The 15,357-nt window shown below is 35.0% G+C and overlaps 1 pseudogene; it reads left to right on the forward strand.

Annotated features, from left to right (window-relative positions):
* The first annotated feature begins 6,928 nt into the window (after nt 1-6,928).
* On the forward strand, nt 6,929-10,353 carry LOC147291441 (uncharacterized; annotated as a pseudogene).
* The last annotated feature ends 5,004 nt before the right edge of the window (nt 10,354-15,357 follow it).

Here is a 15,357-nt window from a genome sequence, read left to right on the forward strand (position 1 = left end):
GAATGGCAGATAATGGCAATTTAGAAGATGATTAGCAACAGTTTGCAACCAATGTCTTTCCTGTACTTGCAACCAGGTAGCTTAAACATCTTTGATATGCTATTCATCCAACCTTGTCTGCATATTTTATTCAAAAATTCCCAAAGGTAGGCATATATAAGTCATCTTAGGGTGAACGAGACAAGTTAGATAGTGCAAACACGCAAATGTAATTGGAAAAAGTCAATATGAGAAAGAGAGAGAGAGGGGGAAGGTTAGAAGAATTCATACCAATCCATTCTGATATTGCATGGCCAAGAGTGCAGCAATGAAGAATGTCTAGCCAAAAGACAGAAAATTGTAACTTTAGGTCCACTTTGAATTCTAGAAGCATACATATGATTAAAAGAAATCATGGAGAGTTTCAAGTCTGGGAAACTAGCTTTATGACATAGTTTTCAGGCCCATAGTCGAAATGTTTAATCCAACATGATAGCTCACAACAGTTATACGCAATCTCAGTCAATGTAATGACCAAACCTTATTGGCAGCCAAGTGAGACGTAAAGATGTACTTAAACATTCCAAAAAGTGAAATTAATCTTCAAATTAGCAAAGTACAAAATTATGATCATCTTAGCCCCATATCCCAACTCGAGAAAAATTGTCATCTCTAGTAGATTTAGTTACATGGATCTTTTGCACCATAATACATTAGTTTAGGTCACTATTATGCACTACTCAAGAAAAAATTGTCATCTCTTCTCTTTCTCCCTCTTATGTTTCTCTTTATTGGTTCTGCATCAAGTTTCTTCTTATCTTCCTTTTAATGGTCCTAAAATTCTCTAAAACCTTAATGCATGCATTAATTTTTTTGTCAGGTATAATAGCCAACAGATGATGTACGTATCACCCCACATATATGTCCCACATATAATTCCTTTGTCAGTACAATAGATTGTTTTGAACATTGAACATCTAATTCTAGTAACACTTTTAAACCGTACGACAGACCCCTAAAAAAGAATGGGTCAACAATTCAGTATTCTGAACTAGCCAATGACATTATTGAGATGGACAAACAAATGAATGAAGGGCACAAACAAATGTATTAGTTTTATTTGCATAAAAAGAAATGTATTAGTTGAATACAACAAGTCTATCACATAAAAGGAGAAAAGAATGCCACACAGCCTAACATAGAACTAGTTCCCAAATGTCATGAATATAGAAAGAAAAGAGAAGACAAACTTCTATAACATCTTTTTACCTAATTATAGCTTGTCGCCAATTTCAGAAACAAATATTAAAGAGAATGCAGTTGTGAATCCTGATTTTGCAATTGCTGCTACAAGTGTTGAAGGTCCCCCTATTACAAAGGCAATCAGAGAAAACACTATGGCACACCCAAGTAGCACAAGAGCTACAGAGAGAGGATAAGGGATTCGAATCAGAGGCTTCTCACTGCCAAATAATGAAATTATTATACATGAGTATAGTTATATAAGGTAGATTGTTATGGATTATTAGCAGTTTTACATACGATAAGTCAAAGGAATCAAATCGAAGATATATAATAACACTCCTACCAATAAGGATAATGAATATCAAAGCATCTTCTATGTTTCTATATGGTTGGGGAATCAAACACATAAAAGAGAAGAGCTATATGTTTCATTCACTACAAGAAAAACTACATTTAGCGACGACTTTTTGGGCGACCGACCTCAATTCCGTCGTCTATATGTGTAATTAGCGACCAAATATATTATCTCGTCGTCTATGATTTCATGTTTGGAAAACTAATATGTAAACTCATTGGCGATGAAACAAATATAAATTGGCGACAGAATATTTCGTCGCCAATAGATTATTGGGCGACGAAATAAATATTTCGTGGCCAATTCCTTGGTGGGTCTATGAGCGAAGTGACTGAACTTTAGGGCGACCAAATGGTTGGTCGCCTATTGTATTTAGGTTCGTCGCGTATAATTAAGGCGCCAAATTTTGGCTCCCATAATATTTTTCCCCCAGTTTTTTCCCTTGTCCATTTTTTTTAATGATTTTTTACATTTCCCAAAAAGAAACTTCTCATTTGTTCTGAACTCTTTCTGATAGAATTCTTTCTCATTTGTCCTAATTTCTCTTCCACTCTTTCTTTCTCTTCCTCACTCCGATTCGGCCCATTCCGACGGCGGCGCTTGATTCTCAGCATATCTTCCCAATCTACAAGTGCCAAGCTGAGAGGTCTTCCATTGTTTGTCTTCAGGTTTGCATTTCCTAAACCCTCTGTGTTTGTTTAGTCGTATGTCTGAGTTGGAATGACTGTTTGGTTAATTTTCATGGATTAGAAAGGAAATGGGGATGCAGTATTTCTCTTTTCGGTAACTACATGGAATGAAAATTACATAAGATTGCCATTTATCATTCGAAAACCATACAAATAAAAAATAAAAACTAGAAACCTTCTTTATCAGAGTCATGTATAGCCTCTAGAAAATTTGTTCTTCACTCTGTATCTTATTGGTCTCTGCAAATAACTATATTCTTTTCAAGAAGAAGACAAAGTAAAAACTTAAATTATCTCTAGCAACCTTTTGAAAAATCAGAAACCAAAATGTGCTCTGCTAGTGCTGTCTTCTCCAAATTTCTCATTATCTCATTCTCTCCCTTCGTTCCTAATTGACTTGTCATGAGTCTTGATGACAAATGTTTTTTCTGCTCTTTCTAAGTATTTATTTATTTTGGGGTGCTGCTCTTTTTTTTTTCCCCTACTCTTTTTTTTTTCCCCCTACTCTTTCTATGTAGTAGCGTAGCAATCTGGACTGTATTGAAAATGTTTCTCTTCCGTGCCAAGTTGTTGGACTTGCTGGATAAGTTGCTCAACAAGTTGAAGAAGTAAAAGTTTCTGAACAAGTTAATTGTTGGATTTGCTGAAAAAATTGCTGGAGAAGTTTATGAAGAATCATTGTTTAGTTTAGGTTGAGTGCTTGTAAGTTGTAAGACACATGTCCTATAACACTGAGAAAAGGCTTTCTTTTAGCTTTTAGTTGGGGACATGGCCACCCCACTTTTATCTAGGGAATGCTAAAAGGGAATAATGTTGATTTGTAAAATGGGTTTGTCCAATATTTGCTTGGTTGGTCTACTTACGCTAAGACACTCTTATGTTGGCTTACTGTTAATGGGGAGGTATTACTAGAGTGAATGTTCTCTATAATAAAGGATGTAGGCAATGAGAGACATGGCAAATTATCATTTAAACAGTCTTATGATGAAGGCTGTTGCAGAGGCCCATTCCTAGCCTATTTAGGTTGTATTCAATAGCTATCTTTGGTTTTGAATTGCCGGCCTGTTGTTCAATAGAGGTTAATTATAAAATTAGATGTATATCAAATTTCTTTGTTGTTATGCGTGTGGTGAGGCAAGAGGTAAGTGGTAAAGCTTTCCTTTTTAGTTGCATTATGGAGATTCCCCTTTTTCTCATTTTTTCTCTTAAAAGGATTTTGGTTTATATGTCACTTCCTCCAATAACAAATAATGGAGAGTTAACATCCTACCTCCTTATCTCAAAATTATACAAAACCCAGATTGCCATTACAACCCATAACTATACCAAAATACACCGTGCAAGTGAGAACATTAGTTAGTAATTAATTCATTTCTTGTGTTTTAAACCCCCAATATAGAGTTAATTAATGTGATGATGTGTTATTTATAAATTAATTGCAGTACTTCATGCAATGGCAAAATGAAGCCATCAACAGCTTGATTGAGGAAGCCATACTTGAAGCAGAGGAGAAGGGTGTCAAAGTTTTAACTCTGGGTCTCCTGAATCGGGCAAGTTTAATTTGTACTTGTATGTATGTATGTATGTATGTATGTATGTATGTATGTATGTATGTATGTATGTATGTATGTACGTATGTATGCATTTCTCTGTATGTATGCATGTATGTAGAAGGTATAATTAATATGAATTTATTAATGGACCATGCATCCATGTGGGTAAAGTCATCTGTCCTACAAAAGTACAAAGGCAGCTCATTGAGGGCTCTGGTCTTGGATTTAAGACTAATTGTGATAAAGTAAAAGCTTGTGTTGCTGTATTTTCTTAGTATCAAGTTGATTTCTGCCATTTGCATATGCATACCAAAGGAAAATATGCGCAATTACACATCATGTTAAAAGGTTTTTGTCCAAACTAACAGCCAAATTTATATCCCAAACTGCATAAATAGTACAAAATCAACTTAATGCAAATGTTATCGTCTCATTGACCAGCAGATTATATACATACCCATGATATGTTACTAAAAAAAGAAAAATAGACAAGAATTATGTTGCTAATCAGGTTTATATTTGACGAAATCCAAACAAATTAACAAGGGTCAACCCAATATGCTTGCATAACACAAATGAATTGATCTTTCCATTACTTTTACAGTTTTACAGAAACAGAATACATTTTTCATATATTAGTTCGAATGGGTGTTAATTGTATCCTGAATGCTTTCGAAAATTTGAAATTGAGATGATTTGTATTAAGTTCTTCTTTATTAGTACTTTCGGAAAGTGGGTGTGGAAGAGACCAATAAAATTAACTTTATTTGATCCATCAGTTCATATGCATGAGAATATCCTTTCCTTTCACTCTGCCCCCAAGTTTGCTTTTGCCTTGCTGTTATTTGGAGTGATGCTACATTCCTCAAATAATGTAACATTTTTTATTTAATTAAATTTGAGTTTATTCTGAATTTTATTTATTTGTAATAAGTGTATTATGTATATAATAATAATATGTGTATACGGACACATAATTTGGTGAAACAATTGAACCTGTATTGGTAGGAACAGCCCTCCAATTGTCAGAACCATGTTCTTGAATGTAAGAGACTAAAATGATATCTTCTTTTGGAGTCCATGGTCCTTTTTTAACACCTTCTTTATCACAGCAAGGAGGCCTGCCCATTTCACCTTTGTTTTTCTTTTCTTAATTTATTTCTCTCTGTATATTGATGATTTTCACCACTACACTAGTCTCCTAAGTTTCTTCTTATGCTCAACAAATAGGAACAGGTCTTCCCTAAATAGATAGATAGATATAGCTAATAGCTTCTCTCTCTTAAACTAAACTATGTTTTTCTTCTCCTTGGAAAATGCTGAGAGTAAATAATTAAAAAAAAAAAAAACCTTAAAACTGCTGTCCTTTGGGGCTCTTAGTGTTCATGATTGATTGAAGATATTTTACATTATTAAAATGTAGAGTAGACAAATACTAAAGGGATTTGTTTCATATGCATTGCAACTTTGCAAATGTAAAATACTAAAGATATGACGCAAACTTTGTAATTATAGGGATGACTTTAGTACTTTATTGACTTTAATATTGCTCAGCTAAAGATATGATGCAAACTTTGCAAAGATATGACTTTAGTAGTCAGTACTACTCTACCTCTAATATTTGCAAAGATATGACTATATTGACTTTAGTACTACTTTACCTTTAATATTTGCAAAGATATGACACAAGCTTTGCAAACAAAAATTTAATATTTAATTGAATAATGTGCTTTTAGCTGACTCTACTCCTAGTAAAAACCAACACCTCTAGTAATGTTTTGCAAGCAAAGTCTTTATCTCTCTATCAATTAAATCGTTGCCTCCAAAGTCCAAAGCATTTATGCTCACTTTTCTATTCCTTTTTCTTTTTTACTAAGAACAAATACCATGTTAAGGTTTTCTAGAAAAGCTAATAAACGGACGGTATTGCTTGTGCTTGTGCATGATTTTGCTTGTGATTGCCTTGTGTTGGTGTGTTGCTGCCTTATTGATTGAGACAATTAACCTTAAAAATTAAAATTAAAAGTAGCAGTAAGACTTCAAGCACATAAATACCATGAATTCAAATTGTATGAAAGAATACTTACATTATGTCGACGATTTAACATAGATGCATGCCTTAACTAGAGTAAATATTTTTTGACAAATCTGGGTATGTTTCTTCAATCTTGAATTTAGCTTACTTTTTTTTTTTTCCCTCTTTCAGCTCTTTAGTTCTCTCCTCATCGGTCAAATTTCAGCTTGGAAATTGCAGTCGAGACGAATTGAGCAGTTGATTGTAGGTAAATAAGCCTATCAAACCATATTAATTGAATTGCAGTGTGTGCATAGTTAGCTCTGTTTATTTAAATTAACAAAAATAGGTTTCTAATTGTCATGCACAACACAAACCAAATGGGAACCTCTAGTAGCAGCAAATGCATATTAGTCAAATTGGGAACTTGTATTTAGTCATTTTTGTTTGTGTGTTGTACTGGAAATGTATCTGCACTCTCCTGAAATGTTCTTACGACAGCTTCTTATACTCTTATAAATGAGAGCAAAAAAATTTAATAGGTTATGAATATCTGATTTTAATTTGTGAATGACTTGTTAAAGTTCACTCATCGGTCAAATTTCAGCTTGGAAATTGCAATCGAGACGAATTGAGCAGTTGATTGTAGGTAAATAAGCCTATCAAACCATATTAATTGAATTGCAGTGTGTGCATAGTCAGCTCTGTTTATTTAAATTAACAAAAATAGGTTTCTAATTGTCATGCACAACACAAACCAAATGGGAACCTCTAGTAGCAGCAAATGCATATTAGTCAAATTGGGAACTTGTATATTAGTCATTTTTGTTTGTGTGTTGTACTGGAAATGTATCTGCACTCTCCTGAAATGTTCTTACGACAGCTTCTTATACTCTTATAAATGAGAGCAAAAAAATTAAATAGGTTATGAATATCTGATTTTAATTTGTGAATAACTTGTTAAAGTTCATTGATTGATTGAATATATTTTTTTAAATTTGTGAAGTTGACAAATGTGTAGCTTGTTGTTTATTAACAATTGAAAATGATCAAACTTGGTAGTTAGATTAGAAGAATATTCAATCAGTTCAAGATGGACAGAGGATGGATTCACAATCCCAATAGAGTGAGTCAGCAATATATTGAAGGTATTCAATCATTCATAGAAGTTGCAGGCCAGCATGTGAACTCTAGTAATGAGACTCCATGTCCATGTGTGAAGTGTCAGAATCTGAAATGGCAGTCTTTATCGGTTATTGAGATGCATCTAATTCATTATGGGATGTCAGTGGTTTATGACACTTGGATACATCATGGAGAACAAGTGGGATCACAGAGACAAGATCCCCCTTCTCCAATTGCTGGAGGGGCACGCAGACCAAATGATGATGTACTTGATATTATGGATGATGCATTCCCACAAGTTGTAGACATGGATCAAGATTTAGTGGTAGAGGATGATATATTGGGAGCCACTGAACATACAGTGGGGGATAATGGAGGAAACAATGTGCATAGGGCAGAAGCTGCTAAGTATGAAAAGTTAATGGCTGAAGCGAAAAAGGAGTTTTTCCCTGGCTGTGAAGAATTTACAGTTTTAACGGCTATTGTGGAATTCATGAACTGCAAGGTCCTTAATCATTGGACTAACAAGTCTTTTGATATGCTGTTACAAATTTTAAAACGAATGTGCCCTAAACCCAATAACATTCCAGAATCATATTATGCTGCAAATAAGATCTTGAAAGATCTGGGTTTGGGGTACGAAAAGATTGATGCATGTAAGTATGATTGTGCCTTATTTTATAAAGAGCATGCACATAAGGAAAAATGTCCAGAATGTGATGAGCCAAGGTATTTACCCACTCCCAGTTCTAGTGAAGGTAAAAAGAGTAAGAAGGTTCCACAAAAATGCTTGCGCTACTTTCCATTAAAGCCAAGATTACAAAGACTTTTCATGTCAAGACATACAGCAGCAGATATGCGGTGGCACAAGGATAGAAGGGTTGATATTGAAGGTGTTATGAGACATCCAGCCGACTCTATTGCGTGGAAGGAATTTGACCGAATGTACCCATCTTTTGCTGAAGACCCGCGCAATGTCAGGTTAGGTCTTGCAACCGATGGGTTTAACCCATTTGGAAATATGAGCTCATCTTACAGTATGTGGCCAGTGGTGTTGGTTCCATATAATCTGCCATCTTGGAAATGTATGAAGTCCCAATACTCTATCATGACGTTGCTAATACCTGGTCCAAATGCCCCTGGCAAGGAACTTGATGTGTATTTGCGCCCTTTAATTGACGAGCTTAAGGAGTTGTGGGAACAAGGCGTAGGCACTTATGATAAACTAACTGATTCCGGATTTAACCTTAGAGCAGCTATTTTGTGGACGATTAATGATTTTCCAGCTTATGGAAATTTATCAGGTTGGAGCACTAAAGGTTTTTTAGCATGTCCTGTGTGTAATAAGGATACATCATCGCATGGGCTGCGGAGTAAGGTTTGTTACCTAGGGCATCGTCGTTACTTGGGTAGAAACCATCATTGGCGTATGAGTCTTGATTTTGATGGAAAACATGAGATGAGGGATCCCCCTAGGGAATTCTCTGGTGATGATGTCTTGTTACAATTTGATCACCTTATGCCTTCTAAGCCTGGTAAACACCCTGATAATAGGGATAGGAAGAGGAAACGGACACCTAATGAGTTGAATTGGACAAAAAAGAGCATCTTTTTTGAATTAGAGTATTGGTCGAAATTAAAAATTAGGCATAATCTAGACGTAATGCACATTGAAAAGAATATATGTGATAGCATCTTGGGAACATTGTTGAGTATAGAAGGGAAGAACAAGGACACAAACAAGGCTCGACTAGATTTGGCAGATATGAAAATAAGGAACTGCATCTAAGACAGCGTCATAACCGAATTGAGAAACCTCCTGCATGTTATACATTGTCACCAACTGAGCGTAGAGAATTTTTGCAATTCTTAAAATCAGTGAAATTTCCAGATGGCTATGCAGCCAATATATCACGAAATGTTAAAGATGGTAAGATCTCGGGGTTGAAGAGCCACGATTGCCATGTCTTGTTACAACGTCTTCTTTCTGTGGGAATTCGACCATACTTGAAAAAGGATGTGTGTTCCCCACTTGTAGAATTGTCCAACTTCTTTCAACAGATATGTGCAAGGACATTAAATGTTGCAGACCTTGATAGGTTGGAGATTGAAATTGTGTACATACTATGCAAACTTGAAAAAATCTTTCCGCCTGCATTCTTTGATATCATGGTACATTTAGCAGTGCATTTGCCACGTGAGGCAAAACTTGCCGGACCAATTGGATTTCGATGGATGTACCCGATAGAGAGGTACTCAATACTTCTATTCTATTTGTTTCATATTAATTTTAAGTTAGTTAGTTTGAATTGTAATTTAGTTTTTTCTAATTGTGCTCAGGATGTTGGGAAAGTTGAAGGGTTATGTGCGTAATAGAGCTAGACCAGAAGGTTCAATTGCGGAGGCATATATTTCTAATGAGTCGGTGACGTTTTGTGCGCTGTATCTCCAGAATGTTGAGACATCATTCACTCGACCAGAAAGAAATGTTGATGGGGGTGAAATTGATGCGAAGCTCTCAGTATTTTCTCAGAATGCAAGTCCATTTGGTGGTTATAGAATGGTTCATCCCTCAGACAGTGAAAATGAATTATCTTATTGGTATATCTTAAATAATTGCGACGAGGTTGAACCGTTTCGAAGGTACTTTAATACTAATAGCATTCGGTTCATTTTTCTTTGTTAGAATGACCTTTCTATTTATTTTATGAAATTTTTTTAAGCTTCCAGTAATGTAATTTAACTTTCAACATGTGTTGTTTATGCAGAGAGCATTATGAATTGTTACGAACAGAGAGTGCAGTTGACCTAGATAAGAGACATAGAAAATTATTTCCTAAGTGGTTTAAAGAACATGTGAAGGCGCTTTATGATGAGGGTGATGAGTCGGTGACTGATGAGTTGTATGCACTATCATATGGTCCAGATAATCGGGTAGAAACTTACACAGGGTGCATTGTTAATGGGATTCGATGGTGGGTCAACCAAATTGAAAGAAACCGCACGACACAAAATAGTGGTCTTATGGTGCCAGGGTCACATGATGATGATGATTGTGATTTTTATGGAAAGTTGGTTAGTGTTGTTAAGATACAATTTATATATGGATATCAGGTGATCCTTTTCAAATGTGAGTGGTTCGACACAGATAAGAAAAAGAAAAGACTTGTTAAAGATTACCATCTCACCTCAGTGAATGTAAACTGCCTATGGTATCATGACGATCCTTATGTACTAGCAACCCAAGCATGTCAAGTATTTTACTTGGACGACCCAAAACTGGGGTCTACTTGGAAAGTTGTTCAAAGGATTCAGGAGACCACAATCTGTTTTTGTGCTTTGGCTTTGGGTTTCGCTTATCTGATTGCTTGCAGCCCATTTTGCCACCAATAGAACTCTGCAGCTAATTGTATATATATGTGTTCTGAATTATGAGAGACAGAGAGAGACATGCAGGGAGCTAATTAAGGTAGGCTATGATGGGGTTGTACATGAAAGAGCAATGAATAGTTGACCTCTGCTTTACTTGGGCATTCAGTTAGCCCCTAAATTGTGTTTCTTCTTTTCTAATATAGTTTGTTATACCTATTCACATTGAACAATCAGCTGAGCTTGTTAGATGGTTACCAGGAGTGAAGAATTGCAAATTTACTTTGTGTGGTGTTTTGCAGTAATTAAAATACGTTGTGATGAATTTTTGTGGTCGTTTTATGACCTTTTAGACTTGTGTCTTTGTTTGTGTTATTGCAACCATCAAATATGTGTGTGTGTACTGCAGCAAAGAATTTTCCTTTTCTTTTTTGGAGGGATTGCATTCTGAGGAAAACAATGTACAAATTGAGCATGTTGATATTGTTGGATATGCTTTTGAATAGTCCTTCACAACAATAATAAGGCCTTTTCTATTTAGTAATTACTGCTTCCAACCTTGAAATCCCTAAGTTTTGGTTACTTGAATATTCAATAGTAACCTTGGGATTATTCAGATAAGGAACTAAATGGAAGATAGAGAAATTGTTTGTTTTGTTCTTTAGCTCATATAACCTTGGGATTTATTTTTTCTTGTATTGTAGGATAAGATGGTGGCAGAGTTGAATGAGAAGAAGAAGGAGCTGGCTGAGAGTGCACCTGAGGGTACCCCACTTGAGGAAATCATTGTACCTGTTGAAGATCAGTTGGAGATCTTGGGGAGAGGAGTTGGGGTTGCTAAAGGTACGACTATTCGAGGTGTGGGATATGGTCCTCGCCGAGAAACTACTTCTCACATGCATACCACATCAATTGCTTCAGCTGCTGCAAGAGATAAGAAAATTGAGGAGCTTACAGGAAAGGTGGAGGAACTTACCTCTTATATTATGCAGATGAAAGATGAGCTTGCTGCCATTCGAGGTTCCCAACAAAACAATTCTCATGGTGTTTTTGGTAATGATGTTGGTGAAAATGATGACACCTTTGATGATCTTGATGATATTAGGTCTACTTAGGCTGTTACACTTTTACTTGTGGGTATGGTATGTGTTTTGGGTATTTTGATATTGTGGTCTTTTGGCTTCATGCTGACCATTTGGTAATCATTAAGTAAGTTAGATGTGCAGTAGAAGTGCATTAGGTATGTGCCAAATCAGATGTACATGCATTAGGTAAAATGCTTTCAATGTTTTTGAACTGTTTATAAACTTTGCTCCTTTTGAAGTGTAATTAGATATTTCGATCCTAGATGAAGTGTTCAGATATTTAGGTCTCTTTGGCATGTATATATTCATAGGCTCTGGTCCTTTTGAAGTGTTGGAACACTTGTGTATGTGTAGGTTGTATGTTACATTTAAACTAAAATTATCTTTATCTTTATTTTAGTATTTGTTTCATATTAATATTTACATAAATTTCATTTATATTTTATAATATGATTTAAAAATGTCTATTAATTTATAAATGAAAACATAATAAAATTAATCCAAAAAATAAAGCATATTAACTAAATACAAAAAAAAAAAAAAAAAAGCAATAAATGAATTGGCGACAAAATTAGCTTTCCTCGCCTTTGACAAATTCATCATTTTGCGACAAAATGAACATAATTGGCGTCAAAATTTTGCGACGAAATGAATATAATTGGCGACAACACTTGCTGCCAAATATGTGTAGTTCGCGCCATATCCAGGAAACTTGGCGACGAAATTTTTACAATAGGCGACCAACTTTGGCGCCAAAATTCAAATCTCGCGCAATTTTAATTGGCATATTGGCGACAAAATAATGCTATTTGGCGACGAAATATATTTTCGTCTCAGAAAGCAATCCACGACGAAATCCTTCTTTCTTGGCCAATTATCAAGGGCGACGCCCTATAGGCGACGAAACGGGCGACGAAATATTTCGGTCGCCACACGTTTTTTGCGACGAAACAGCAGTTTTTAACGACGAAATAGGGTTGTCGCTAAATGTAGTTTTTCTTGTAGTGATTGTACTAATTAGGTTCACCTAGCGATCCCATTTAAGTATAGGTTTCTTAGCCATTATAGTTTTTAGAAAGATATAAATAGCTCGACCTTTCGGAATAACAAAATTTTTATACTGGAAAATAAAGAAACCAAAAATAAGAAAATAGAGAAACAGGAACAAGAAACTCTTGGATCCTTTCTTTTAATTAAGAGTAAAAAATTGCATTTAGGTTAATCCTTATATGAGTTCTAGGATTCTCTAAACTTGTCTGACATCATAAGGGGTAACTATCCTACATCAATGACAATTTTATAACTAGAAGTTCATTTTCTATTATACTAACCAATTCTGTGAATATTTAAAATTAGAAATGTGATACATCCATGACGGTAACTAGACATCAAGCACTGTTTCACTACCAAATTTCACTTTGCTGTCATTTTATATTAAATAATAACAGTAGCAGCAATGACATCTCAAACTTTAAAACCACCATCTTCTTTCATATAACTCACCTTTCAGATGAAATGTCACTGGGTGCATCATTGGTAAAAATTTTAGTATAAATCCCACAAATTGCATGAAACCTTGACATTCATGATTTAATATAAATCCCTTACCCTTATTAAATACAGAAAATGTGTTAGACATAAAACGAAAAAAGAAAAAGAATGGCATACATACATATTAATTAGTTTATGTATATAAGAAAAGTCACTTACATTGGGATTTGCCAATCAAGACCATCATAAAGTCTTTTCTAGAGGTGGTACAAGCAGCATGGACGTAGCTGTGTAAAAAACCCAGAAGCCCATTATATGTAAGAGAAATACTTGAAACTAATAGAAATAGTAAAATCAATGACCATTTGATTTCTAGGAGAATTTGTAAACTGAAAAATAGTTATGGTGATGACATTTAATTTCTAGGAGAATTTAATATGCAAGAAAATTAATGTACCTGACTGAGCACTCGGTGGAGCCAAACTCTGGCTTGTGAAACTCTGTTTCTATTAGTACTATCCACTACAAATATAAGACCCTGATCAAGTTTCCCATAAACAGCATCTCCAAAATGGTGGAACCTAAATTTATAAACACCACATAATTATTCATTACCCATTTATCAACTGAAACAAGATAGAGAAGAAAAATTTCCATTCATGATTGGGGCAAATATATAAGGACTTGGGGAAACTTTCTGCATGTATTTAAAGGAATTACTAAAATGGATTCTTTTAGCTAGTGAAAATGATGATCTAATAAAGGTTTAAAAACTAAATGGATTCTTTTAGTTTTTACTAAAATCCAACAACATTGAACCCTCTGTATTGAAATTAATTATGGATTCTGCAAGTCAGAATTCTCATGTCTATTAGCAACTATGAAAGCCCAACACCATTGAAATTTAATGTCTTTCAAATTTAACCCTCTGTATTGAAATTAATTATGGATTCTTCAAATGTGTTTACACTGATGAGATCTCGAGATTGAGGGAAAACATTTTCTAGCAAAAAATGCACACAAAACGACGACAGAAAAGGTGAGGGAGATTATTAACTGACCTAGGAGGACAGACAAGGAGGAGGCGGCGGAGAAGACGAGTTGGAGGGATCGCGGTGCAATGTTGAGAACTTCTGACTCAACGACTTCTTTAGCTTCCGAAACGTATCGGCAATCAGAAATCAAAGAAATAGTAAGAAATGGTGAGAGGATGGATATATGTTGGTGAAGATGAAATCGTCTGAGAAACGGTGAGTGGATGGATGTTTGTGAAGTTGAAATGGTGAGACCATGAGAGTGTAGTGACCGAGACAAAGAGAGTGAGGCTAAGTCTGGCGGTAGGTGAGGCTCGTTTATCTGTGAAAGTTTTCAGTCCCGCCTGTTGGAGCCAAATATTTTGGCTGAATTTTTTTTTTAATCTGCCAAATTTTCCATGGCGTTGGAAGAATGCCCTAGAAATCAAGTATCCATGGCAGTGTTTCAAATGCCATTAATTTTATGACATTTATGCGAGGTCATGGTTTAGTCAAAGTATCCATGACGTTGAGTAAACGCCATCCCCTTTTTTTTTTTTTTTATGGCACAGTTTTCACGTCATTGTTTCACTATTCAATGGCATTTTTGCTTGATTGTCATAATTAACAATCTATATATTGCATTTCATGACATTTTGTTTTAAAACGTCATAATAGTATCTTTTCATAACCATTGATTTTTAAAACGCCATTAATCAAATGTCATGAAAAGTGAATTTTGTTGTAGTGACAAACTCCCTTCTAGCCTCGGATTTGGAGGCCGGCGACCTTGCCAGCCTTCCTTCCCGTCAGGTAAAGAGAGTCGGCGATAGACAAAGAAGGGAGGCGAGAAAAAGAGAGATCGCCATAAGCATATCCGAAAATTGAGCAGATCGAGAACGTACAGAAGGAACAAATTAAGCAACAAAAATAACTTCACAGAGACAAGGGCAAAAGCGGAATAAAACAAAAGAAAATATACTGATCAGTTATAAAGTGGACCGGGAAAATAGTACATGGACCTACTTAGAATCTAATTTAAACCAGTGGATGGAAAAAGTGGTTGATAGTCTAAAAGTGGGTGTTAAAATCATTTACTTTTTTTTTACTGGAGATATTTGAGTTTTTATGTTTGTAGGTGTTTTTTTTTTATTTTTTTTGTCTGTTGGAGGTGTATTAGCTAATGTAGGTTCCTTAGTAATGTAGGTTCCTTATTAAATAAATATTCTAATGTAGGTTCCTTATTAAATATGATACCGTAAGTTCTTATTGAATAATTCATGTAAGTTCCTTAGTTTTTTTCTTTTTGTTACAAATGTTTATTCCTTTGTTGTTGTAGGTTATTTACTTGTTTATAGTGTAGGCTCATTATATTCCTTGAAATTTTATGGTGTAGGTGTGTTTTAGTATATATATTCCGTAGATTTCTATTTATTGCA

This window comes from Dryas octopetala, chromosome 3 (genome assembly GCF_963921425.1).
Source record: "Dryas octopetala chromosome 3, drDryOcto1.1, whole genome shotgun sequence".
Lineage (NCBI taxonomy): Eukaryota > Viridiplantae > Streptophyta > Magnoliopsida > Rosales > Rosaceae > Dryas > Dryas octopetala.